The sequence below is a fragment of the Pelodiscus sinensis genome, chromosome 4, assembly GCF_049634645.1.
Source record: "Pelodiscus sinensis isolate JC-2024 chromosome 4, ASM4963464v1, whole genome shotgun sequence".
Taxonomy (NCBI): domain Eukaryota; kingdom Metazoa; phylum Chordata; order Testudines; family Trionychidae; genus Pelodiscus; species Pelodiscus sinensis.
The window spans coordinates 119,719,520-119,746,292 of record NC_134714.1 but is presented as its reverse complement, the minus strand read 5'-3'; the positions used below and the strand labels follow the sequence as shown (position 1 = coordinate 119,746,292).

Below are 26,773 nucleotides of genomic sequence, written 5' to 3'. Positions count from 1 at the left end.
TTCACAACAGTTTCCGAAAAAGTGGGCGCGTTCTTTCGGCATCCTTGTATTCCTCATTTTATGAGGAATAAGGGATATTTCAAAAGAGGAGGTTTTTCTGACATTTGGCCCCGTGTAGATGGGCCATATGTTAGAAAAGCCTCTTCCAAAAAACAAGCAGAAAAAGATACGCAAATTGCAAACCACAATTTGTGTATCTTTTTCCAAAAACCCCCCCAGCAGTGTAGACATAGCCTCCAAGATCTCTCTCTTGAATAGTTGTAGCTAAATTAGTCCCCATCATATTGTGTGTGTAGTTGGGATTATTTTTTCCTGTGTGCATTACTTTTTGTTTAACAGCATTACATTTCATTTGCCATTTTGTTACCCAGTCACTTAAGCTTGGTGAGATCTTTCTGAAGCTCTTCACAGTCTGCTTTGATCATTACTATCTTGAACAGTTTAGTATCATCTGTAAATTTTGCCTCCTCACTGTTTACCACTTTTTCTAAATCATTTATAAAAAGGTTAAATAGGATTGACCCTTGTGGGACACCACTAGTTACCTCTTGCCATTCTGACAATTTACCATTAATTCCTTACCATTGTTTCCTGCCTTTTAACCAGTTATCAATCTATGAAAGGACCTTTCCTCTTTTAACACGGTTGGAGCTCCATATGAAAAACCAGCTCTTCAGTTTTGTTTTGAAGAATTTCTCCAGTAGTTTGCTGTCAGTCTGATCCAGTCTCATTCATTTTTCTAGTTTCAGAATATTGATTCCAGTAGCAACAGAGACCACTTGATGCTAAGGATTTCTGCCTCATGAATGTTTTTTCTATTAGATTTCCCTGCTGGAATTTAGTGGAATATTGTATTACACATCTTTGGGCATCAGTGGCTCATCAGCTAGATTTATCTGCTGTCGAACATATGCAGAGAATTCAGTGAATGAGAATAAATGGCTGTCTTGAGAAAACAATTTTGCACAAGGAGTAAAGGCATGACTCAGACCCTGTAGCATATATTGGCCTGGGGCTTGTGTAATGTGCTACTGCTGCAGAGACTTGGGTGTGACTTTTAATCCTGGCCTATCATTTTCTGCATCTGTGGCTTTGGTGGTGATACTATTTATTTTAGCTGCTGAAGGCACCTACCATTAAATAATAGCCCTTCCGTCCGACTAGGGAGAGAGCCACAACTGGGTCTCCTCAGCCTGAAGATTGGTACACACATAGATAAAAGATTCTTAGAAATGTGGGGTTTAAAATGGAGGAGGAAATGTGAGCATTTCTTGGGCTCCATTAGGGGTGTGCAGAATGCCCTGGGAAGAGAGGCAGCAAGAAGGAATGCATCTTGGTAAATAGTACTAAAAACTAGCAGAGGAAGATATATTAGTGCTGGGTAGATATGCCTGTTAAATGAAGGCACAAGCTATGAACCCAATTTATGCCTGTGGCATGAGGAATGAAACAAGAAAGGTGGCACTCCATATATTCCCCCAGCTCCTCATAAATTTCAAGACAGCTGCCTTTCCTTTTTTTTAGTAGCCTGTAAAATGCAGTCCTGGGACCATTAGAAGATGCGCTGGTGAAGGTGATACGAAATGAGAAGAAATTTTGTCTCTCTAGCCTTTTTTCCCTCAGATTCTTTTAATGTTTTTTCATTCAATTAATTGGAGGTCACTTTTGTCTGAAGGTACTTAAAATGTCACACTTCAGTAAACCACGTTATCAAACTCCTTCGGTCAGCCTCTCTAGAGACAGGAGTGAGGTAGTGGTGGTTTTAGAGGGCGGATGTCATGTCTTAGGGTTACAAACCCTCCAACTTGACCTATGTAGAATGACACTTCTTTTTAATGAAAAAAGGAAATTTTATTTGAAGTAGTTGCTAGGGTTTTTTTTAACAGTCAACTAATTACTGAAAATAATTTAGGATGAAAGACAGAGAATTTTAGTATTTCCGGTATGATCAGTGGAAGTAACAGCTAGACAGCTGGTTGAATGAACAGCTTGACACACTGGTCATAATTGTCTCCCCATCAGCTTGTGCTTTCTTCATTTGTTAGATGTGGAGACTGCAGGTAGTTTGGGGTTTGGGCAATTTTGTAGTTGTGTGTGTTGTACTGCTCCTTGAACAGTGGAGCCCTGGTTCTTGATTGGGGCCTCTATCATCATTGGTTTTGCAGGAGTACCTAATCTATCATTGGGTGCAGAGAGTTGCTTCCCAAAGCAAGGGCTGTATATTACTTTTGAGCTTTACCAATCCTGGAAAGATCTTCATTGACTAAAACTGCTCTTCCGGGTAATCCCTGCTGAGTTTTCTCCTCCTTACTTAAGGCCCTCTGTGATGGAATTAGGCCCCCAAGCCCTGTTGCTGGTCAGTCTGGAATAGATGCCTGAGCGTTCTCAGAATGCACTGGTATGTGGCTCATTTGTGGGAATGCACCAAAATAATTCTGTCATAGAGAGAGAAGCTGTGTGGAGATGCTATATCACTGCAAGGTGAAGTGCGAAATCTATTTCCCTACATTGTTTTTCTTGCCTATATCACCCGCATATTTCTCCCTGGTGATGGCAGTTTGAAGTTCTGAAGTCTGCATTACCTGCTCCTGTCACACACCTTCCTATCACCAGCCCGAAACAAGCAACAAAAACCAACTGAATTGCTTTGACATTTTATAGTCGTCTTGTTCTCAACTGTCTCCTGCTTTTGCGATATATTGCAAATAAGCCCCTGTTATTTTTGAGAAGAGTGTTTTGCTGCTGCAGTGATGCAGGGAGTAATGTCTTAGGTCACTCGCTCCTTTCTGTTCCAGAGACTTCAGTGTGGTTGAAATGAGCTTTTCCCCAGGATTGTGCTGACCAGTTCTGAAGTGCCCTTTACTAAATTATATGTGACCAGAAAATACAAAAAAACCCAATAAGGTTGTAGTTCTCTGGGATTATCTGCAACATGAGTTGTGTCAGGAGGGAGCGGGGTGACTGCGGGACAGACAATACTGGCCCGTTCTCTGTGAGTTCATCTCCATCTGATGGATTTTATTGCTTTTACAGTGAATTTGGCAGCCTCAGCTAATCCCACCACTACGTCACCAACAGCCCTTAGGCGGTGTTGACACAAATCCTTTCAGGACTGAACTAGCATGTGGTACAAGGGGGCCAATGGATAGAGATTAGCTTGGCAGTGTAGGACTAGGCCAGATTTCTGTTTGTTTGTGAAGCCTCTTGGTGTCAGGTAGAGAAGGCCAACATTATTGACATTAAATTACTGACATTTTTTATATCTGGTGAACTATTTTAATTGAAATTTTAATAGAAATATTTACAGACACTTTTAACTGACCAAAATTTGGATAATCATTCTCAGGGCTTGCCAAACCACAGTGAGCCCTGCTCGCCAGCCGTGCTGTCCGGCGATCTGCGCATGCGATCGCTCGAACCCAGCTCTTCCGGGTTACAATCTACTCACAATGGGCGAGTAGATTGTATAATTTGTCGAGCCCTGATCATTCTAATTAACAACAAACCTGAAAATATTTTGCAATACAACAAAAAAAGATTCAGTTCTGAATTCTGTTAAGCGAAAAATAACTAGCAAATTTCAGACTTTTTCACACTGTTTCTGTTCTCATTTTTGACCAACTCAATTCATAAGAAGAAGTTTCAAATAGCAAGAATGACAAGGAGTCCAGTGGCACCTTAAAGACTAACAATTTTATTATGGCATAAGCTTTTGTGAGTTGCAACTCAGATGTAAGAAGTGAAAGAAACAGGTGGTAGGGATACAAAGCTGGGAGTGTTACATCAGAGCTAATTCACTTGGGTGGATGTGGCCCAGAAGAAGATGAGAATACCTGGAGACATTACTCATATCACTCCTTGTTGTTTTAGGTGAAGCAGACTAACAGTGCTACCTCTCTGAAACCTGTCATCACAGTAAGAATTGGTGCAGATCTGTTACCATCCATATGCTTTTGCAAAATACACGTTTGTCTGAGATGTAGACCTTCTTCTGCTTCTCTATACCAATGTCCCCTCCAGTCTATGCTACTGTATGGTGTGTCTTGTTAGGATAGCTATAACCACTGGCCCAGAGGCTGCTACAGCTTCTTGCTTGCTACTTACAATAGGAATGAAGATGTCTCTCTTATCCCCATTCTACACGATCTACACCAGCTGTCAGGGCACTAAGAATACAGCTCAGGTTGTTGTTAATATATAAATTCCTTCATATTTAGGCTCAGAGTACTTGATCCTTCTCCTCTGACCATATGTAGTTGCACAGGAGTCAGTCAGCTTGATCAGATTTGTTTTTATCCACATTTCAGTCAAGGCCAGGACTTGAGAGTGGGAGAAAGTTGCCTGTATCGCTTGTTGGCTGGTTCGAGGGTGTAATGGAAATATTATTTATCTAGTCTCGTCTATGCCTGGTAGTATCATGGGCCCCCTTCTTGCGTCTTCTGAATTTCTTTCCCTTGCATTATCCCTGTTCTTTGCATTACTTGGGAAGTGATTCCTGTCGTCTACTGGATTGGCTGCCTGAAGGCTATTAATTTTGCAGTCGCTCTTGCAGTGATTGGATGTATATTTTGGTGATTGTTTTTGTTTCAGTATGGGGGGTAGCTCTTCAGCCATGTCTTCACTAAAAGGAAGATGGACGCTACTATGAGTAATCTTCTGGAGTTCGGTTTAGTGAGTCTAGTTAAGACTCATAAAATTGCTGTCAGAGGGCATCCCCGTTAGCATCTGATACTCCTATTCCTGTGAGGAGTAATGGAAACCAAGAGCATTTGCTTCCATCAGCTTCCTGCCTTGGAGACAGCGGGGATACTTGAAACAAAGTGCATTGACTTCAGCTACTTAATTAATGTAGCTGGAGTTGTGTATCTTGATTCAACCTTCCCTTTTAGTGTAGACCTGACCTTATTCTTGACTCAGCAAAGCGCTTCAGTACATACTTAAGATGCCTGTTCATAGACACCATTGTAAAATGTATTGAACAAAACCTTTCAATCCATTTGTCAAAGCATCCACAGCTCTCATTTCAAAACAATCAAACCTATAATAAATACTAAGTAAAGTAAGCTCTGAGCCTGCAAGCACTTATATATATATATATGCTTAACTTTACACATATTCAGAGTCCCATTGAGGACTACTCACAAGTATTCAGTTCAGCACATGTATAACTGCAGAGTTGAGGACTTAGTTTGCTTTTGAGAGCATCTACATTAAACAATGGGAAAGTATTGGCCTGACTGGCAATGGTGCTGAGCATCTAACTTTAGCGAGTGTTGCGGGAGTCCAACACATCTGAAAACTAGCTGCTTTCACCGCTTTTTAAATTTTGATACTGTGATGGGGTGGCATCCGTCACGGCCGCGCCCCGCACTCAGGCCGGCCTCGGGGTCCACCGGGAGGGTTCGGAGGCGCAGTCAGGCGGGAGTACTGCCGGCGTGGCCGGAACGACCGGCAAGGGAGGGCAGGGGCAAACTCCGGCGCCAGCTGATGACGTCCCCGCGTTGGGGGCGGGGCCACTGGCCGAGGGTGACGCTGCGTGGAGGCGGGGCGGCGGGCCGGCGGTGGGAGGTTCAAAAGGTGGCCGGGGAGGCCCTCAGGGGGGAGGACAGAGACGGACAGAGGTGGAGGAGGGAGGCCGAGCCGGGTAAGGGCTTCCCTCGCATAGGGACTAAACCTCCCGGGGGGGGGGGGGGCGGGGGAGAAGTGGCCCAGGGCTGGGCCGCGGAACCCGAGAATGGAGGGTTTGGGGTTGGCTACCCTCTCCGTTAGGTGAGGACGCTTACCTCGCCTTAGGGCCCTGCGCTGGGGTCCGGAGTGAGGGTGGGCCCGGACCCTCTTCTCTCCCCTCCTGGCAGCAAGTGGAGGGGAAAATCAGTGAATCACTCATTGTAGGTCGCAGAATCCCTACTAATCTGGCCATAGGCCGTGTAAGGAACCTAGGGGCACCACTGCCCCGGATGCCCAGTCCCACAGCAGGTGGGCGGCGTGTGACAGATACTCTTTTCTCTCCCACCCACTAGGGATGTGAAGGACTAGTCGACAGGATAGCCGACTAGTCACTTCCCCTGCCTCTTGTTGCCTCTATTAGAAAGAGGCAGCAAGGGGGGAAAGTGGAGTGGGTCAGACTCCGGGCTCTACGGGGTCCTGCCACTTTGAAACTCCTCATGCAGCTTGGGGCCAGCTGATTCTGGGCTCTGTGAGGTACCGCTGCTTTGAAACGCCGTGAGGAGCCCAGCATCAGGACTCCCAGCTGACCGCGGCGCTTTCGCCTTTCAAGTGTAGCAACAGCCTTAGGACTGTTGCTACACTTCAAAGGCAGAGGCCCCCTATCAACTAATCGAATAGTTGATGCAAAATGCATCAACTATTTGATTAGGCAATTAGTTGAGACTTAACATCATTACCACCCACATCTTTTATCATCCATGTCTTCCGGTTTGGGAAGTCTCGGCCTTTTTTTTGTATCACACAAATAGTGAAACAGACCGTACAAGGACTCTGCACCATTTAAGCAATATTTTGAGAACTTGTGTAGGACTCAAGTGTTGCATTTACAGATCCCTTGTGCTAGCTCTTGGGAAAGGGGTATCATTCATTATCGGTGAACAATCAGCAGCCATAAGTTCTGATGTATGGCACTGGAGATGAAAGTAATCATTGAGGGAAGTTGTGGCTGAAAAGGAACTCCGCTTTCACCAAATTATGTTTGTTTTTCTTTGCATGTTTGGAAAGTTTGGGGTGAAATGTTAACACTCTTTTAAACATGTGCCAGAGCTGCAGCAAAACGGTCATGGGGCATAGCTTAGTGTCCAGGGGTGCGTGCAAATAGCCCTTCCACTGGGTATGAAAGAGCAAGGCAATGCAAGGGCAAGAACCCATCCCAGCAGTCTTGCCATTTGTACGTTGCATTAACTGGAAGCTAACGGAGCAATACAGCTTTTACCTCTCCTGATTCAGGCAAAAAATTCCAGGACTCCTCCTCCCCTTATTTGTCTGATCAACTCTCTCTTGATTTGGAAAGCTCTATGCTAAATGCACAAGGTGTTTACTTCATTTTGCTCTGCTGTGCCTTTTTATCTCCCTCCCTCCCCCAGTTGAAATTGGAACTCAGTTGTAGCTCTCAGCTATGGTAGGATGGAGAGTAAAAACATTCCCCCTGTTCCTTTGAAGTCCCCATGGGCCTGTCAAATTCCACCAGATGTTCTTCTTTTTATGCTACTTGCTCACAAAATCTAGTATCTGTGGTGCATCTACACTGCAGAGCTGAACTCTAAATAAGCTATGCAAATTGAGTTATGTCAATAGCTACGAAATAGCTTATTTCAAAATAGGGAGCATCTACTCAACACTTATTTCGAATAGAGCATTCTACTTCCAACTTCCCTTGTTCCTCGTACAATGAGGGTTACAGGAGTCGGAGTAAGCAGTCGTCCAGCTTGACCATATTTTGACACTGTTTCGAAATAACTGCCTGTTGTGTTGATGCGGACTAAGTTATTTTGGAATAGTGCTAGTTATTTTGAAATAGTGTTGCATTGTAGACATACCCTTAATTTGGGAACTAAGATGAGTTGGGGGAAATCTGGTCTAGCCACTGTGCCCAATGCAATGTGCTTGCTCAGGTGCAGAAGTATCCAATGGTTGCTGAAGATTGACAAGTGGGATCGATTGTTCATTGTCTCCTTTCTCTTAATTTAAGGTGTGTCACCTGTTAGAAAAACCTTTTAGTGTTCTAGTTAAATTGCTGATCTGTGTAATAGATTTTCTCTGCCTTACCTATTCTAAACTGAGAATGTGCTTCAAGGGGAAGAATGTTCTCATTTTTTCCTTCCTCTTTGTCTTAATAATATTTTCCCCATGAGGTAGGAAGAAGCTATAATTCTGTGTGGCTTCCTTTGTTCTGCAGAGACATTTGAATAAAACATCCTCAGAGGCAAAGGACAGAGAAATCCTCCTCACTTGAAAGAGAGGTTTGGAGTTCTTCCTCTTGGGTAACTTTGACCTGAAGACAGGGAATGCCTGGTGAGAAAATAATGCCAAAGGCTTGAAAGGTTTAAATCACTTAAATTATTGAAATAATTCAATCCCTTAGATTAGCCTGAACTGTAAGGCCATGCTAAAGTAAACAGAACTTCCAGAGTTTGATTTAGTGAGTCTTAACTACTTAAGACTTGCTAAATCCAACTCAGAGAGTGTCTCCGCCAGCTGCTAGTACTCCTGCTTATGCGAGGAGTAAGAGAAGCTGACAGGAGTATTTGCTCCCATTGGCCTCCTGCTATGGGGACAGTGGGAAAATGCAAAACAAAGTCCGTAGACTCCAGCTATGTAATTTGCATAGCTGGAATTGCGTATCTTGCTTCACTGTCACCTTTTAATGTAGACCTGGCCTTAAGAGTCCATCACTGATAAATTCAGTTGGCCAAAATGCACTACACAACAGCTGATGCCGCAGACTGAGCATTTATATCCAAACTTTCAACGCCTCCTGCCACCCTACTTTTACAATCTTCCCTCAGAAGCCAAAACTTCTAAATGTGTTGTGCCCTCTGTAGCAGGGGAGATGGGGGTAAGGAAGACAGGGGTTGTTGTTACTTAGATAATGGATCAGTAAAGCCCAGCTTTGTTCTTGTGTGCTTTTCATGACCATGTCCTTTAGTTTGGTTGGAGGATGGGAAGAGTCACCAAATCCTATTTGTACTAACAGGTCTTTGGAGAATTTAAGGTTCATTGGTTCCCAGGCTGTCCGCATCTTATCAGGATGTAACATCAGCACCTACCAAATGTTCTTCTGCCTTTGAAAAGACAGCTATTTCTTCCTTGTATTTCACTACCTAGTGAACGCGTATCATATAAAAATCTCTGAACCTAGCAGGATGGCAAAGAAAATGGATTAGGGGATGAAAGGTGACACTTAGTTATGGCTGGGATTTTTAAGGGGGGGCTCTTTAGACCTGACATGTCCCTTATCTAGAAATATGTAGCAGAGGTGCTGGAACAATTTGTATAGATGGGGCACCGAGAACCATTGAACCAAACTGTAAACCTTGCAAACAATAGAAACTACTACAAACCAGGGCAGGTGGTAACACCCCTAGCACCCCTCATTCCAGCATCTTTGGTAAGTCGTATTCCTGTATGTGGTTCTCTGTGAAGTTTGCATACACATGTAGGTGTGCATGGGTAAAGCATCTGTGCATACTTCTGTTTGCAGAGATGAAAAAGCTGCTTTTATTGCAAAGAATATGACATGCGATAAACTAACCTTGTGGTATGTCACTTTTATTCTCCTTCATCCTAGGAACTTGAAATGTAATATTGCCTGAAATTTCTCTATCCTGTTGGAAAGAGTGATTTGTTACTAGTGTAATAAACACCTTCCTGTATTGAACTCTGCCCACACACAGCTTTTGTGTTGTTCTGTTCAAGTGTTTTTTTTCACCTCCAGTCCTCATACAATTTCTTTGACTTTGTGAGATCTATCGTCTTCTACTTTCCTAATGCCATGAACTACTATATATGGTCATCCTTCCCTTCTGTGCAGTGTTGCCAACTCTTCCAACCCTGTTGAAAATCTCATAGTATTTGTCTTAAAAAAAAAAAAACTCAGCTTCTGGAGCCATATAATAAATAATGGGATAATCTGATCTTTCCTTCAAAAAACATCTAAACATTTAGTTGTGTAGGGAAGCTGGGGAAACGATGCTTTAAAGGCTGAAAACCCAGAAGGCAAAGAAAAAGAACCAACATCTATTATTTTTAAACATTTCATGATTGTTCTGGGTTGGCAATACTGTAATCTGCTGTCCCTCTCCTCCTTGGCAGACATGTGTTTTATCCAGAATGATGGATTAGTGAAATGAAACTGCTAGCTGTGTACTTATTTTAAATGGAAAAGGTAAAACTTAAAGGACTTGTATCCAGATCAATGTGTGACATGATTCAGGTTATACAGAAAAGTTGCTAATATTTTCCTGATTAAATGAACCATTTAAACCTGTGCTTAATTTAAAGCGGATGAGGTGGGATTTTCAAATATACGTATGGGATTTAAGAGCTTATGTGCCACTGAAAGTCAATGGGATCTGTGCTCCTGATCCCCTTATGTGCTTTTAAAAATTGCGCCCATTCCTAACTTTCATTGACTTCGGTGGGACTTAAACATGCTCAAGTGTTTTGGTGAACTAAGGCCATGTCTAGCAAATTGAATCCTCTTCCTTCTTGGGTGACATGTCCGATAACTTTTATCCGCGCCCTAGAAGTAGCAACATGCTTTTTCTACTGGGGAACTCATGCAGTACAATTTGAAATCAATGGGAGACTTTTCCCCTTCCCAATATGGAATTGTTACAGAGTAGCTTTCTGATTTTTACAAATGGCACCTGGAATCTGACACCCAGACTCTTTTTTCCCCCAGTGTCTATTTCCTGACACCTTGTGGGCCAACTCATCCTTCTGAATCTCGTAGGGCGGTGTGAGCTCACGGCCCCGTGAAAGGTACTGTATGTGATTGATTTATCTAAGTTCAAATCCAAGTTCAAAGTGTGTATCTAAACTTATACTTAAAGAACCCTTATGCTTACAGAATTTCCTAGAGAGGGAGAATTCAAAGCTATTACAATTAAAATCAGAAGCCAGTTTGGAAAGTGAGTTGTGCTGTCCACTGCCACACTGGAGAATCCAGCTTTGGTTTTCTGGCCTGATTCTCTTTCTCCTTGGGCTGGTGAATGCCAGCTAGCACTGTGAAGACAATGTCGTCAGCCCTTTGGACAAGGAGGTGATGGGTGGGGGCACCTCACATCATTTGGGTATCTTTTATGGCTGATTTAAAAGTAGGTCCCAAATAGGGATGTTAAATATCGGTTAATTGAATTGTCATGAATTCTTATCAGTTACTTGACTATTCTGTAGTCCCCGGGGATGGGGCAGGCAGCCAGTGCAATTTGGCCCCACTCCCGAGGAGGCCCCTGCCACTCTGCGCTGCTGCCTCTGTATCAAAGGCAGCAGCACTGGGTGCCAGGCAGGAACTGGTCCATGAGAGGAGCCAATTTAAAAACCAACTCTCCTCGCGGACCAGTTCCCGCCTAGCACCCCGTGCTGCTGCCTTTGATAGAGAGGCAGCAGGGTGGGGTGGCAGCTGCCCCTGTCCCCAGGGCAGGGGGGCCGGAGCTCCCAGACCTGGCACAAGCCAGAACTGAGCCGGGCTGCCTGCCTGCCTGGCTCTTAATATACTTTAATTGCAGAGCCACAGTGGGGATAGGTCCCACACCAAGCGTGAGCCAGGACTGATACGGGTTGCTGGCCAGCCTGCTATACTGGCAAGGGAATGGGGGGAATGCGTGTAGTCTATAGCATTAACTGATAAGCAAAAGCTTATTGGTTAATCAACTACACTGTTACATACCTAGGCCCAAAAGGAGTCCTCATCAGTGCACATCTAGGAGAATGATGGCAGCAACATGGTTTCTGAATGTTGGAGCTGTTAAAATGGAGGAATCAGCAGGACACAGGAAACCTGCTCTCTCCTATATTGTGCTTAGGCAAAACTGCAGAATATTAACAGCCATAGCGCTGCTTGGGGTGGAAAGTAAGATTTCTCACTACAGGTTGAACTTCTCTTGGCCAGCACACTCTGGTCCAGCACCATCCATGGTCTGGCCTGATTTTACTTAGCCAAATGTCCACTTATTGTGGGTGTGGCCAAGTTTCCCATGAAGTTTGTTTACAGACATCAGTCCTGGCTCTCAGTGTTCTCTGCTGTTTTTTTCCTTTCATTTTCCCCTAAATATGTTCTAAGAGCCCAGTAAGCAGTGGAAGTGTTGATAATGCTGCTAAACAATATTTATCTCCTGTGATCTGGCAAATTCTCTGGTTCTGCACCGGTCAGATTCCGAGGATGCTGGACTAGAGCGGTTCAACCTGTAGTTGGTAGTAATCAGAGATGAGAACAGATCTCCTAGCTCCCCAGTGACACTGGTACAGGTGTAATGTTATTGTCAAAGAAAGTATAATATGGGTAATTTTGTATAAAGGGAAAAAAGGATTCTGAAATTAATGTTACCTTTATACATGCAAAGATCAGGAGCCATTGAGAGTTGGAAGCCTGTTAGGCTGTCCTATCTTTAGTGGATAAAAGGTGATGCTGGCTAAGGCTGTTCATTCAAAGGTTGCACAGTAAAAGACTCCCATAGGCTGGTAGAGCTAGGGGATGTTGCAGATTCTCAGTTCCTGAGTGGAGGTGAGAGCAAGCCCCCTCACTCAGAGGTGGCAGAAGCTGATTGTAGATGGTGCTACATCTAGCCTCTCTCAGCCAGAAGTGCCAACACCTGGAGGAGAATCAGAAGGATAAAATGAATCAAGGTTTTGAAGAGAGAGTCAGATGTAGAGCTGAAAGATTCTGTCTGTCAGTAAGGATGCATCTAGACTACATTCCTCTTTCGAAAGAGGAATGCAAATGAGGGAAATAGAAAATGCAAATGTAGTGCTGATTTACAAATCTCATACTTCATTTGCATAATCTCTTCCAATCGCTTTTTTGGAAGAGATTTAAAAAAAAAGAAAAAAAAGCAGTCTAGACGGGATTCTTTTGAAAAAAACACCCTTTTCCGAAAGAACCCTTATTCCTGAAAAAATGAGGCTTACAGGGTTCTTTTGAAAAAGTTCTTTTTCTTTTCAAAAGAACCCCATCTAGACTGCTTTTTTTTTTTTCGAAAAAATCTCTTTTGAAAAAGTGATCGGAAGAGATTATGCAAATTAAGTGTGAGATTTGTAAATCAATGCTTCATTTGCATTTTCAATTTCCCTCATTTGCATTCCTCTTTCGAAAGAGGAATGTTGTCTAGATGTACCTGAAGTTGGGGGGGGGGGGATAATCTATCCTCTGTTCTCCAGATATTACAAATAATTTGCTGTAGTGGTCGGGGAACACACTGACACACAATGTGTGTATGTACCAAACTTACCACCTGCTTAACTTTTCCCATCCAAAATAAAGAGCCTACTCAAACTGGGAGAACTCACACATCAAATGGAACAAACACTGGAGGCCTACTGGGGTTCATCTAGATTATATGCCTCTGCCGACAGAGGCATGTAAAATAGGCTACCCAACATAGTCAGTGAAGCAGGGATTTAAATATCCCCGGCTTCATTACAATAAAAATGGCCACTGAACTGTGCCAGCTCAGCTGATCATCGGCACAGTGCGCGAGTCAAGACGCGGATCAGTCGACAGGGAATGCCTTTGTCAACTGCTCCCTTATGCCTCGTGAAATGAGGTTTACAGGAGTGGTCAACAAAGGCATTCCCTGTCGACCAATCCACGTCTTGACTCACATGCTGTGCTGACGATCAGCCGAGCCGGCACAGTACAGCAGCCATTTTTATTTTAATGAAGCTGGGGATATTTAAATCTCCGCTTCATTGACTATGTCAGGTAGCCTGTTTTACATGCCTCTGTCGGCAGAGGCATGTATCTAGACGTAACCTTGGTGTGGCCACCATTTATTGAATATATAGAGCAACTCTACTGTCCAGCAACCAAAGCCATTTCTCTTTTCTCCTCTTTGAAAATTGACTCACTCTGGGTATGTCTACACTACCTTCCTAGTTCGAACTAGGAGGGTAATGTAGGCATACCGCACTTGCAAATGAAGCCCGGGATTTGAATTTCCCGGGCTTCATTTGCATAAGTGGGGCTCCGCCATTTTTAAATCCCCGCTCGTTCGAACCCTGTGCCGCGCTCGTTCGAACCCATTCCACGAGGAGTAACGGTAGTTCGAATTAGGAAGCCTAGTTCGAACTACCTAGTTCGTGCCGCGTGTAGCCGCGCGGCACAGGGTTCGAACGAGCGGGGATTTAAAAATGGCGGAGCCCCGCTTATGCAAATGAAGCCCGGGAAATTCAAATCCCGGGCTTCATTTGCAAGTGCGGTATGCCTACATTACCCCGCTAGTTCGAACTAGCGGGGTAGTGTAGACATACCCCCTGATATTTCAGAGTAAAGAAAACCCTGTAATTAATGCCAAAAAATGAATGAATGAATGAATGAATGTCATCTATCCTGTGAGGCTTAGAATTATACATGATTCCCTCCTCCTGGGTCACGCATCCTCACCCACATTCTCTCCCCCTTCCCTGCTTTTTCTTGTGAAAATGTAAGGGTATCTAATTAGACCAGTGAACAGGGAAGTCAATGAATAGTACTGATGCTAGGGAAGAGTTAAGTCAAAACATGGCAAATGTGCCATATAATGATAGTGCTATTTGATGATGGACTCTTCAGACTAGCAGACAAAGATATGAAAAGCTCCAGTGGCTGGAAGTTGAAGCTGCACAGCTTCAGACTGGAAATAATGCAACTTTTTTTAACAGTGAGGGTAAGCAACAGTTGGAACAACTTATCAAGGGCTGTGGTGGATGGATTCGCAATCACCGGCAATTTTTAAATCAGGCTTGGATGGTTTTTCTACAGATTTGCCTGTTTGTTGGGTTCAAACAGGAATGATCTTTGGAGTAGAACTATAGCCTGTGTTATGTAAGAGATCAGACTTGATTATAGCAGTCCCTTCTGGCCTCATAGTCAGTCTGTACCAGCTGATTTGTCTGTGTGTCTGTCCATTCATACGTCTGTCTGTTCAGGTACTCCTCTTAAACGATAAGAGCTAGGACCACTACATTCGGTATATAGCTTCCTCCTATCCTAACTTAAAGCAAGTTTGGTTGTGCCAGGAAAGTGGGAAGTGCCTAGAATGGAATTGCGTCTCATAAAACCATACGGAAAAGAGACAGAATCACCAGGCAGGTGAAAGGGGCAGGCTGGTAGTGCCCCCATGTCTGGGACTGCCCCAGTCCTGAGCCTCCCTCCCCTTAGGTGCCCTTTAGGAAGAACAGGTGGGGCTGAAGCTCCCCCTCTCGATTCATACAGGAACATTGCTGGCTGTTCCCCTTCATTGGGGAAACCGTATAGATGGATACATTCCTCACTCTGTCTGGGGGGGGGGGGCACAAGGGTAGACAAACTGGACCTCCCCCAGTGGGGGAGGGGACATGCATCCCTCCCCTCGCTGTGTCTGCTGGAGCTATAGTGGCCATGGCGAAGCGCTTCTCACCTGGCCCCAAGCTGCCATGGTGTGAGAGGTCTGAGGTAATCAGCAGTTACATGTTTACAAAAAACCCTGCTTTTTAATATCTTTCTCTGACCCATACATCCAACCTGAGCTCCCAGTGCAATGCTGAGGTAAAAAGGGGCAAATGCAGTCATTGGCTGTATGAACAGGGAAGTAGTGAGCAGGAGTTGAGAGGTGAGTTTATTTCTCTCTAGAGGATTGGTGAGACTGTTACTGGAGTATTACATACAGTTATAGGGGCTGTATTTTAAAAAGGACATTGAAAAATGGGAGAGGATACAGAAGAGAACCACAAAAATGAGTGAGAGCTGGAGAAAATGCCTTATGGTGAGAGATGGAAAGAGCTCAATTTGTTAACTTGTCATAAAGGCGATAGAGAGGTGACTTGATTACAGTGTGTAAGTACCTTCCCGGTGTGAAAATAGTGGGTACTAAATAAAGGCACAGCAAGAACCAGTAACTGGGAGCCAAACCCAGACACATTCAAATGAGAAATAAGGCACATTTTTTAACAGTGAGGGTGAATAGTTATTGGAACAAACTGCTGATGAAAATGGCAGATTCTCTGTCTCTTACTGACTTCAGATGGATGTATTTCTGGAAGACATACTTCAGTTAAACACAGGTTATTGGGCTCAACAGAGAGGAAACTGTGAAATTGAAGGGCCCTTGACATTCAAGAGATCAAATTGGATGATCTAATCTTCTCTGGCCTTTAACTCAATGAATCTATGAAGTTAAGCCTCAGTTATGTGAACACTGAAGCACATGTGCAAATTTACTTACTGGAGTACATCCTATTGACTTTTCTGAGACTACTCACATGAGTAAGTTTGTGTCTGATTAATTACTTGCAAAATCCAGGCATTAGGACCTGACATAAATCCCTCTGACATCAGAGGAAAAACTCCTATTGACTTCAGTTTGATTTGGAGCAGGTCCTTACGCTGTAACCTCTTTGAGGCAAGAATCATGGTCATTTTGTTTGTTCATTCAATGTTTGCCACAAGCAGAGCCCTGATTTTGCCACCACAATACCATTAATTAATTAATTAATCAATCAATTACTGTTGCACTGTTACTACGAGGTCTGCCAGTATCTGTTCCTATCTGAAAAGAGATTTTAATAAAAACAAATGATTTATCATCACTCCTTGCTTTGTTTTGTAACTGTAAATATTCCTTTTAGCTCATTGTCCAAATTAGAATAGAAGTTGTATAGGAACAGGACCTCCTCTACTTATCTGTCTATATAGCCTCAGACAGATCAATATTGCTATATAAAGTAGTGCTGAAAATAACATACAAAAATGTTTCTCAGCAAAAGAATTTTATTGTCTGAAACTTGTGTCTCAACAAAATTATTTTATTTATGAAACTTGTGTCTCAACAAAATTAGCACAGATGCTTTTGATTAGTGTTGCCAGAGGACAGTTTACAGTTCCTGTTAACATGTATGGAACTTGGTAAGTGAAAGCTCAGAACACCTAGGTTGGATTCATGGTAGATGCAACTGAGTTTCAAGGATTGTGAATGGTCATAGCACTGCACTATTGGAGACATGCAATATAAAATTTCCTTTCACAATTTAAATTCATTCAGGTATGTGATGTCGCCAAAATGTTCAGATTCTGCTATGGAGGCTACACAACACGAGCTAGAGAGAAAAGGAGGATATAGAAAATACTTGGATAAAGGGATAACCTCTATTTTCTCTTAAGGGAAAGTTTGTATGAGAGATGCTTAAGCACAAACAAGGGATCTAGCAGCTGCCAAGGTTTAAGACAGATATAGGATGAAAAATACTTGCTGGACTGTCTAGAGACCTTTTGTCTTTAGGTAGGAGGGGTAAGAGTTGAGCCACGGTGAAGGTGAATAATCCTTTTTCTGCCCTCCACCTCCACATATCCCTGCTCCTCAGCACTTCCTGCCCTCTTTTCTTACTGCTTGTGACAGCAGGCTGGCATTCCATGTTGAATGCCTCCTGGCTGACAAGATGGAAGGATCTGCAGGCTCATTTGACAGCAGTAATCAATATGAAGCAGAATCTCACTTGACAGTCCCTTTTCTTCTGTCTACGAAGGGAAAACAAAACTTAGGAAGGTGAAACACTGATGACACTGAACTCTGAAAATATGTGAGCAGCAATTTAAGCCCCATGCAAGAGCTCTGTAACCCAGCTATTTTCCTCTGCTGCCTGTGGGATGCTCGGCGTTCCTCCTGAAATTGCTGTCAGTACTAAATGCTGGTAATATACTTGGCGCTGATGGTGCACATGAGTCTCCAGGGAAATTCCTTGTCTCATTCTGCCCTCTTGTAATCTGTAGTTTCAAGTCAAGTGTTGCTAGTGTCCATAAACTGTGCTTCAGAGAGGCAGATAGCAAAATGGTTAAACTTATTTTGAATATATAGTGTCTAGGTAGCTCAGTCATGGATCAAGGCCCCATTGTGTAAGACAAGTAGTAAAGCAGTTGGTACCTGCCTCAGAGTGTAGGCCCCGATCCTGCATTGATTCCCTCCCTCTCCCCTCCCGCCATGCTCTCCCAGGGTACGTCTAGACTACCGCGTTTTGTCGACGGAAGTTTTGTCGACAGATACTGTCGACAAAACTTCCGTCGACAAAGAGCGTCCAGACACATTGAGTTCTGTCGACAAAGCAAGCTGCTTTGTCGACAGAACTCCGTAGTCTGGACGCAATGTTACAGGCAATAACACCTTCTGTCGACAGAGTTCTGTCGACAGAAGGTGTTATGCCTCGTAAAATGAGGTATACCAGCGTCGACAAAACTGCTGAGTTCTGTCGACGTTATGTCGACAGAACTCAGCGGTAGTGTAGATGCTGGCATAGTTTTGTCGACAAAAGTCCACTTTTGTCGACAAAACTAGGTAGTCTAGACACACCCCCAGTGTAAGATCAGGAAAGTGCTTTCACAGACTATCATGCGTCTCATTCTGGGAAACTGCTGGTCACTTCCTGAAAGATGCTAAGCATCCTCAACTCTCATGGTAGACAGTGCTAGCTGCAGATAATCCGTTCCTCACAGGACCGATCCTTTAATCCTATATCTTACTAGCTCTGCAAAGGAGTGAGCAGAGTTAACTTTTTCACCTAATTAGAGTATGTATGCTGGCTTTATTTATTTTTGGGAACAAATACATTCATCATTTCCCTAAAAGAAATGTCATTATTTTCTGAATACATTTTACTGCCCGCACATCTTTATAGCAAATGGGAACGACAGTGTTTAATTATGATTAAGGATGGACTGAAATTCCCATAGCACCTGCTCAATCAAAAGTAGAGGCTGTCTGTGCAGTGCAGTATTTTCATGCTGTGTTATAGTGACAATAGCACGTTATTAACAAAACATAATAGGAAAAGTTGTATGTGTAACTAATGCGCCCTTGTTTTGTGAGGTTACAAGGTGGAATAACTACTAGAATTGGTTCTTATTATCCTCATTCCGCAATAAGCATTCAGATATAATAAATGTGACTTGATGGTGTATTGCTTTACCCATTCTTCAATTCCTACTGTGGTTGAACACCTTTTTTCATTTACCCAGTATTTGTCTTGGTGCTATCATAGGATATAATAATAATAATATAATATTTGGTTCTGTTATAGTGCCTTTCATGAGGAGAGCCCAAACTTCTTGACAAAGTATCACTATCCACATTTTGTAAAAAGGGGAAACAGAGGCACAGAATGGCAAATATTGCCCAAGATCATTCAGCAGGGTAGTAATAAACTGGAAATAGAAATAGTTTCTCCACGGTCCAGCCCTGTGCTCTGTTCATTGAGCCATACTGTTTATCATTGGCTTACTTCTATATGGGGTTCATTAGCTTTGCTCAGTGGATGTTCCTGAGGGTTTTAGTTTCAGTGATGTTGATTAGGCACCTTTGGCCAGCCCTAAATTCCTTTTAAATCAAGGATACACAAATATAGAACCTTTTATGTTATCAGATTTCTTTTGGTATCATCTTTGCCAAATGCATAACAGCAATTAATGGCAGCCCATGAGATCTAGTCTGTTATCCTGACTAGCTTATTTCTAAAGTAGTTTGACATTGCATTCATCTGATTTATATGTTGTTCTACAAGGTTTTTGTTTCATTACCCTTGAGAAGAGTGAAATGTTAAGTAAGAAATTGTTTATAACTTTTCCATAAAATGTGAACTCCATGAGTGAAGCTTCTTGGAAGAAAAGAAGCTTAGTCTTGAGGCAAAGGCACAGGGGTAGCTCTCAAAGAGACCTGACTGTGAGTCCCAGCTCTGTGTCTGATTTTCATTGGTAAAAAACAACAAATAGTCTGAAGTTTCATTGGTAAGCCGCTAATGTCTTGATTCTGCAAAGCACTCAAGGCCTGCAAGTTCAAGCTAGAATCTGAAGGTTAAAATATATTCTATCTTGCCCCACTAGAGGCAATCAAAGTTTAAAGATTCTGCTGAGGATGAGTGATGATGCAGAATACAAACCAGTTCTGTTCCCAAATCTTTATTGACTATAAAGTACTAAGAGTGAAAATCAGCAAAACCATACTTCTGTTAGATGGCCACTGCCACAAAAGTAAGCTGCCTTAACGCTGAGCCAGAAAACAGGGAGCGTATCCATGAACAGTTTAGGTGCTAGGCGTCTTTCAGAACAAATTCTTAGACTTCTAGCTGCCCATCAGAAAATATGTTCCTCACTGACTTAGTCTAGATGTGCCATACACCAGTTAGAACAGTGGTCCCCAACCTTTTGGGGCTGCCGGGCGCCCGGGGGTGGGGCCATGCATGAATGGCCAGGGCTCAAGAATGGCTCGGTCCGGCCCTGGTCACTAGGCGGGCACACAGAAATACCCCTGCAGGCACCATGTTGGGGACCACTGAGTTAGAAGGTGTACCAAAACGGCTTTTGTTTTTCACATTGGTCACTTGGTGCCTGGTCTTTAGGAAATGCTTCACAACTCCAGATAGGAGTCATCCACTTTCCACATGCACAAATGTAGGGTATGTTAGAAGGAGCGTTCATCTGATTGCACTTGTTGGGATGAATCACAAAGAGTGGTGCTCTGAGGCAGCTAGGAGCACACCAGATGGGTGGTTACAAATCAAAGCCAACACTTTGCTTTGCATTGAGGAACAAACTGGAGGTGGGGACAGAGTTCAGTGCACAGCTGTAGTATTCTCTATGCAAGAGATACCTGTGACATTCTGTGCCAGCTGAAATTTGAGTGATCGCCAGGGAAACCACACTGCACTAATCCCATCTGGAAGTGAAGTCACAGGCTACCATGCTCAGCAAAGGTCAGTACATGCACTCTGTTACTGCTGCTACTGGAGAATTCCCTTTGGGTGCGTCTAGACAGCACCCTTCTGTCGGAATTGCGTAGCTTATTCCAAGTCTTAAAATGGAAGAGCTTATTTTGAAATTTGGTGCTATCTGAAAGGGTAGGTTAAAACAACTGAAAATTGTTACAATTTTGAAATTCAACCCATTTAATGAGCTCTATCTGGCTTCTTTCCCTCATGACTTGTATCGAATTGATGCTCTTTCTTGGTAACAGACCCAGTGACCAAGGCTCAATTTTGCCAGGCACAATGGAGTTCTCTGGCAGGTTACAATTCAACATACTCTGAGTATCTCCACAGGCAAACATCTGCAACTTGCCTAGAAAACATCAGGGGAAAAGATCTATAGAGGCCACATCAAAATGACTAATTTCCCAAATACCACTCCACTCCCCTTTTAAAATGGCTTTGAGAATCCAACCCTCTTCTGGTTCTTATGCTGTGTCCCCATCATGGTAGCTGTGTGTTTTCCAGTAAACAATTCAGTTCTTTCCATTTTTTTTCCCTTCTCAGTAGGGGAATATTGCTTGTGGATTTTTTTTTATTACAGGATGAACCCTGTAGTCTGGCACTTTCTGGTGTGGCACCATCTGTGGTCCAGCATGATTTTGGTTAGCTGGATGTCCACTTACTACAAGAGTGGCTAAGTTTCCCATAGTCCTATAAAGTTTGATTATAGCCACCAGTCCAGGCTCTCAGTGTTCTGTGCTGTTATTTAGCTCTAATTTACTCCTAAATGTCTTCTGAGAGCCCAGTAAGCAGGGAAAGTGTTGGCAATGCGTCTAGACCCATGGTCCCCAACACGGTGCCCACGGGTGCCATGGCGCCCGCGGGGGCATTTGCATGCGCCCGCCAGGTGCTCGGGGCTGGCCTGGCCCCGGGCACATGGCGCACGGTGAGCGCCGGGCGCGCGGCGCTTGGCGGGGGGAGCGCTGGCCCCGGGCGCGCGGCGCTTGGCGGGGGGAGCACCGGTCCCGGGCGCGCGGCGCTTGGCGGGGGGAGCGCCAGCCCCGGGCGCGCGGCGCTTGGCGGGGGGAGCGCCGGCCCCGGGTGCGCGGTGCTTGGGGGGGCGCCGGCCCCGGGCATTCAGCTATGGGGGGGGGCCGCCCCCGGGCATGCAGCTATGGGGGGGGCCGCCCCCGGGCGCGCAAGTGTCCCCGCCCCCTGGCGCCCGGCGGGCAAACGGCCACGCCCCCTGGCGCCCGACAACCTCAAAAGGTTGGGGACCACTGGTCTAGAGAATATTGACCTCCTGTGGTTCAGCAAATTCTCTAGTTCGGCAACAGTCAGGTCCCGAGGATGCCAGACTAGAAATGTTCAACCTGTAGTAGCACTATTTTAATTATTTTATTTAATTGACATGCACTGTGCTGTTTGTTCTTATTCGTGGAAGGCAGGTTAATGTGCACTGGATGTTGTGGCGGTGCTGATGGATTTTGTTCAGGATTCTTGACCCAGTGCCCTAGAAAGTTCTCCTCTCTTGGGGTATGTCTACACTACAGTGCTCATTCGAACTAACTTAGTTCGAATTCGTTAATTCGAACTAAGCTAATTCGAACTAACGCATCCAGACTAAAAAGCTAGTTCGAATTAGCGTTTTGCTAATTCGAACTAGCATGTCCACATTAAGTGGACCCTGAACCAGGCTTAAGGATGGCCGGAAGCAGTGCCGGCAGGGCATCAGAGGAGGACTTAGAGCGTGGAGATGCTGTCTCAGGCTAGCCGAGGACTGTGCTTAAAGGGTCCCGACCCCCACCCCGGACAGACAGTTCTCAGGGGTGTCCTGCTTGCAAAGCAGTCCTGGCTTGGAGTGCTCGGAGTACCCACACTGGGCACATCACAGCACTCGGCCATCAGACCGGCTGCACTTGCCGCAGGCTGCCATCTGGGGAGAGGGGGCAATTGGGGGGCTGCAGGAGAGCTTCCACCCCCAGAAGCCCACAGAACCAGCCCACTCCTCCCCATCGGGGGCGCGTACCCCATTCCTCCCTCACCTCCTTCCACTTACCCTTCTCTAGCCCCTCTTCTTGATATACAAAATAAAGGACAATTGTGTTCAAAAATGGAATCTGTCTTTATTGAAAAAAACTGGGGGAGACTGGGAAAAGGAGGTGGGAGAGGGGAAGAGAGAGGCTGGGAGAGGGGAGGGCAACTAAAATGATCACGGGTTGGGAACAGGTCCCATATGAAGAGAGGCTAAAGAAACTGGGACTTTTCAGCTTAGAAAAGAGGAGACGGAGGGGGGACAGGATAGAGGTCTCTAAAAGCAGGAGTTGGGTGGAGAGGGTGCATACAGAAAAGTTCTTCATTAGTTCCCATAAAGAAGGACTAGAGGACACCAAAGGAAAGGAATGGGTAGCAGGCTTCAAACTAGTAACAGAAAGTTGTTCTTCACAAAGCAAAGAGTCAACCTGTGGAACTCCTTGCTGCAGGAGGCTGTGAAGGCTAGAACAGAGGTTAAAGGGAAGTGAGATTAAGTCATGGAGGTTGGGTCCATGGAGTGCTATTAGCCAGGGGGTAGGAGTGGTGGTTTGTGGAAGGCTGGAGAGGGATGGCACGAGACAAATGGCTTGGTCACTGTCTTCGGTCCATCCCCTCCAGGGTCCCTAGGGTTGGCCGCTGTCAGCAGACAGGCTACTGGGCTAGATGGACCTTTGGTCTGACCCAGGACGGCCATTGTAAGCTCAGGGCTCAGGGTCGGGGGTCTCAGTGGACCACCTTGATTTTCATGCACACCTGCTCCTGGGTGGCAAGGCTGGCAGCTCTCCTGCCCTAGCCGGCCACTTTCCTGTGCCTAGTGCGGAGGTCGTGGACGAGGTCCACGATGTCCGCACTAGCCCAAGCGGGTGCCCGCCTCTTGCGGTCCCGGGCAAGCTCCCGGGAGCCGCCAGCCTGGTCCCAGGAAGAGAGGGAGGGCTGGGGGGCATCAGGTGGGTGGCTCGATCTGTGCCAGGTGCAGGGTCTGCTGGCTGGGTGCTGGCAGGCTTGCACCTGGCACGGGCACCGTAGCCAGCCCGTGCCCCTTTAAGGGGTCCGGGGCCGGGAGGGGGACAGACGAGTTTCCCTGGTGTTGGCCAGAGTGGCCACCAGGGAAACCTGGGGAGGGCTAGCCTCCCACTAGTTCAAATTAAGGGTCTACACACCCCTTAATTCGAACTAGCTAGTTCGAACTAGGCTTAATCCTCGTAAAATGAGGTTTTCCTAGTTCGAACTAAGAGCTCCGCTAGTTCGAATTAAATTCGAACTAATGGAGCGCTAGTGTAGCGCCTATTAAAGTTAGTTCAAACTAACGTCCGTTAGTTCGAACTAACTTTGTAGTGTAGACATACCCTTGCTTTCCCTTCTGGACTGGAAATTGCCAGGTAGTGTGGCACAGGCATCTCTCAAATGGTGAGAGCACTAGCTTAGTAACTACTGAGTCTATAAAGAAACTAACATGCAAAGCTGAATAGGAGAAGTGTAAAAGAGCTCTGCAAAGACAAGACCCCATCATTGGAGACTCAACAGCGCCTGGAGGATCTTTTCATATTCCGGGAAAAACATGGAAACTAAGCCCTGAGTCAGCAAAGTACTTACACACATGCCTGTCTTTAAGTACATGCTTTCATTGGGGCTATTCACAGGGTTCAAGCTAGGCACATTCTTAAATGCTGTGTTTAATTTGGAACTTAGTTCCCCCACCCTCTTTCTTTTGGATTAATCTCCCAGTTGTATTGCTGCTGTGCAGTTGTCCAAACATATCTTTATCCACCGCCACACACTGCTGTGGATTTCATTTTTGTTTTCTTTTTTGGGGCAAGCGGGGGAAAGTAGGGGAAAATTGTTCTTTGTTTTTAATCATGACTGCTTTCAACAATTCTTTTCTGAGTCTGCTGATTTCATTATAAACTTGTTCACTGCAGCCAGGCTATCTAGCAGCAGTGGTGCTAAAATGATGGAATGAGGCTGTAGAAATCAGTGGTGACGGACAGTTTCAGCGCTGGGTGGGTAAAGGGAGACTGGAGACAAAGACAACTCAGTATTGGTAGAGATGATGGTCACTGCTTGCGTTTGGGATTCTTTTCTCTTTTTCCCATGTAGGTGACTGCAAACCAATGTGTCTAGGCAGGGCCTCCAGAAGAATGAGAGACATACTAGCAACCCAATTCACTGAGTAGACCTGAAAGCTGCACAATGTCCACAAGCAGTGTTCCCTCTAAGCCAGTGGTTCTTAACCTTACTGCAGCCTGCACTCCTTTGGTTCTCAAAATATGTTCTCGCACCCCTTTTTAAAAATTGTTGAAGTAGGTCAGTTTTAAACCTAAGATATATCATAAAAATTTGGCATGTCTCGCACCCCCAGACAGGGCATCTCGCACCCCCAGGGGATGCGTGTACCCCAGGTTAAGAACCACTGCTCTAAACTGAGTGCTTGGGCAGCCACCCAGGAGAGATTCAGATGCTGCCCAGCAGAATGCTCACAGTGCTCACAATTGTCAGCAAGTGTTTCTATTGATGGTGCACATACACACATGCCTCGGTGCATGTAACAAAATGTATTCTGTACATAGATGGAAAACTTTAGAACATTGCCCGCAAGGTATCCAGAAGTGAAAACTGTATCACAGCCTTTCTTCATAGAGATAGAAAAATTATTTTGTCAACTGGTAGAGGCCCGACCCTACTCTTGTGCGCACACAGGAAGTTGTCAGTACATGGATGTAAAACAAAAGTATGGGAGAAGAATATCAGTCCAGTATCGTGGGTGCTCTCCTACTATTTAGGCATATAAATAAGTGGCCAGATTTTCAAAGTGCTTGGGATATTGGGTACACGTTGGGTGCTGTGAAAAATCTGGCAATAGGTGCTACCACAGAGCTGTTGCATATTGAGAATGTTTAGAAACGTGTCTCTTAGTTAGGTGCCCAAATGGCAGTTGCATTCGTGTAAAATTCCATCCTCCTATTGTGAGTGAAGAGCTATTTTGAAAATCAGTGTGTTAGGATTGAGACAGGAGATGGAAAGCACCAGGAGGCAGAACTCTGAAACATCACTCCCCGACAAGGAGTCCTGTGGCATGTTATAGACATAGGGTACATCTACACTAGCCCCCTAGTTCGAACTAGGGAGGCTAATGAGAGTGACCAAAATTGCTAATGAAGTATGGGATTTAAATACCCCGTGCTTGATTAGCATATTCCCAGCCGGTCGCCATTTTGGAAACTGACTGGCCCGAAGTAACTGCCCACGTCTATACGCGGCAGAGAATCGCGATTCCGAGATAAACCCCTTAGTTCAAATTAACAGTTAATCCTCATTCCATACATAACGCTGTAACCCTGGCCATTGCCAGCCTCCTCCCCACCCTTTGTTTTTGTTATGGAAGCAAGAGCAGCTACTATATATCTGGGACAATTTGTCTGTCTGTCCATCCGTCTGTCTGTCAAGGGCTAGGACCACCAAATTTGGTTACACAGCTTCCTCTTACCAAAACTTAAAGCAAGGGCGGGAGTTTGGTTGTGCTAGGAAAATGGGATGTGCCTGGAGTGGGATTGTGTTTCATAAAATCGAACAGAAATGGGACAGAATCACCAGGTGGGTAAAAGGGGCCAGCTAGGTGTATACCCACCTCATCTGGGACTGTCCTAGCCCTGAGCCTCGCATCCCCCAGTCGCTCTTTAGGGAGGGCAGGGTGGCTGAATCCCCCCCAGTTTGTATTGGAACATTGCTGGCTGTTCCCCTTCATCAAGGAATGAGGGGAAAGCCCACAATTTGCTGCATTTCTCACTGTTTCTGGGGGGCGCAGGTGGCAGACGGACCAGGACCTGCCTCAACTGGGGGACATGTACCTCTCCCCTGCCTGTGCCCACTGGAGCTGCAGCGGCCTGGAGAGGCACTTCTCAGCTGGCCCCACGCTGCTGGGGTTGTCCTCTCTCTCAGAACAGCCTACACACTGAGCTCCCCATCCCCACCCCAGAGCAACGATTCAAACGAAGCATGGACATTTTCGCAATGTACATAATGACTTGATAATCCACAAACAAAGTGAAGTAGCTGGCAGCTTTGAACAACAGTTCAGGGGAGGAGTATTTTACTGTGCAGTATTTCTCCACATGGTGAGCTTTCTCTATATTAGGGGCCAGGTCCTAAAGGTTTCTCTACACTTGTACATTTACAGAAGTAGATATTCTAGAGCTGGTATCAATTGGCACAGCTTCAATAAGGCTTTGCCTCCTTATGCCATCTGAGCAACAGTCCTGATACATCCACAGCCAGGTTCATCATAATGTCCTATCACTTTTTCAAAAGTTAGCAAACCACACTTTTC

The 26,773-nt window shown here is 45.0% G+C and overlaps 1 protein-coding gene across 6 annotated transcripts in view; it reads left to right on the top strand.

Annotated features, from left to right (window-relative positions):
- TSPAN4 (tetraspanin 4) overlaps positions 1 to 26,773 on the top strand; it is a 693,477-nt gene that overhangs the window by 239,989 nt on the left and 426,715 nt on the right. For 3 of the 6 annotated variants that reach the window (XM_075928235.1, XM_075928237.1, XM_075928234.1), the window contains exon 3: positions 10,415 to 10,494. The exons of the other annotated variants lie outside the window; for them this stretch is intronic. The gene's annotated coding sequence lies outside the window, so the exon portion shown is untranslated. The remainder of the gene's footprint in view (positions 1 to 10,414; positions 10,495 to 26,773) is intronic. 6 annotated transcript variants of the gene reach the window in all.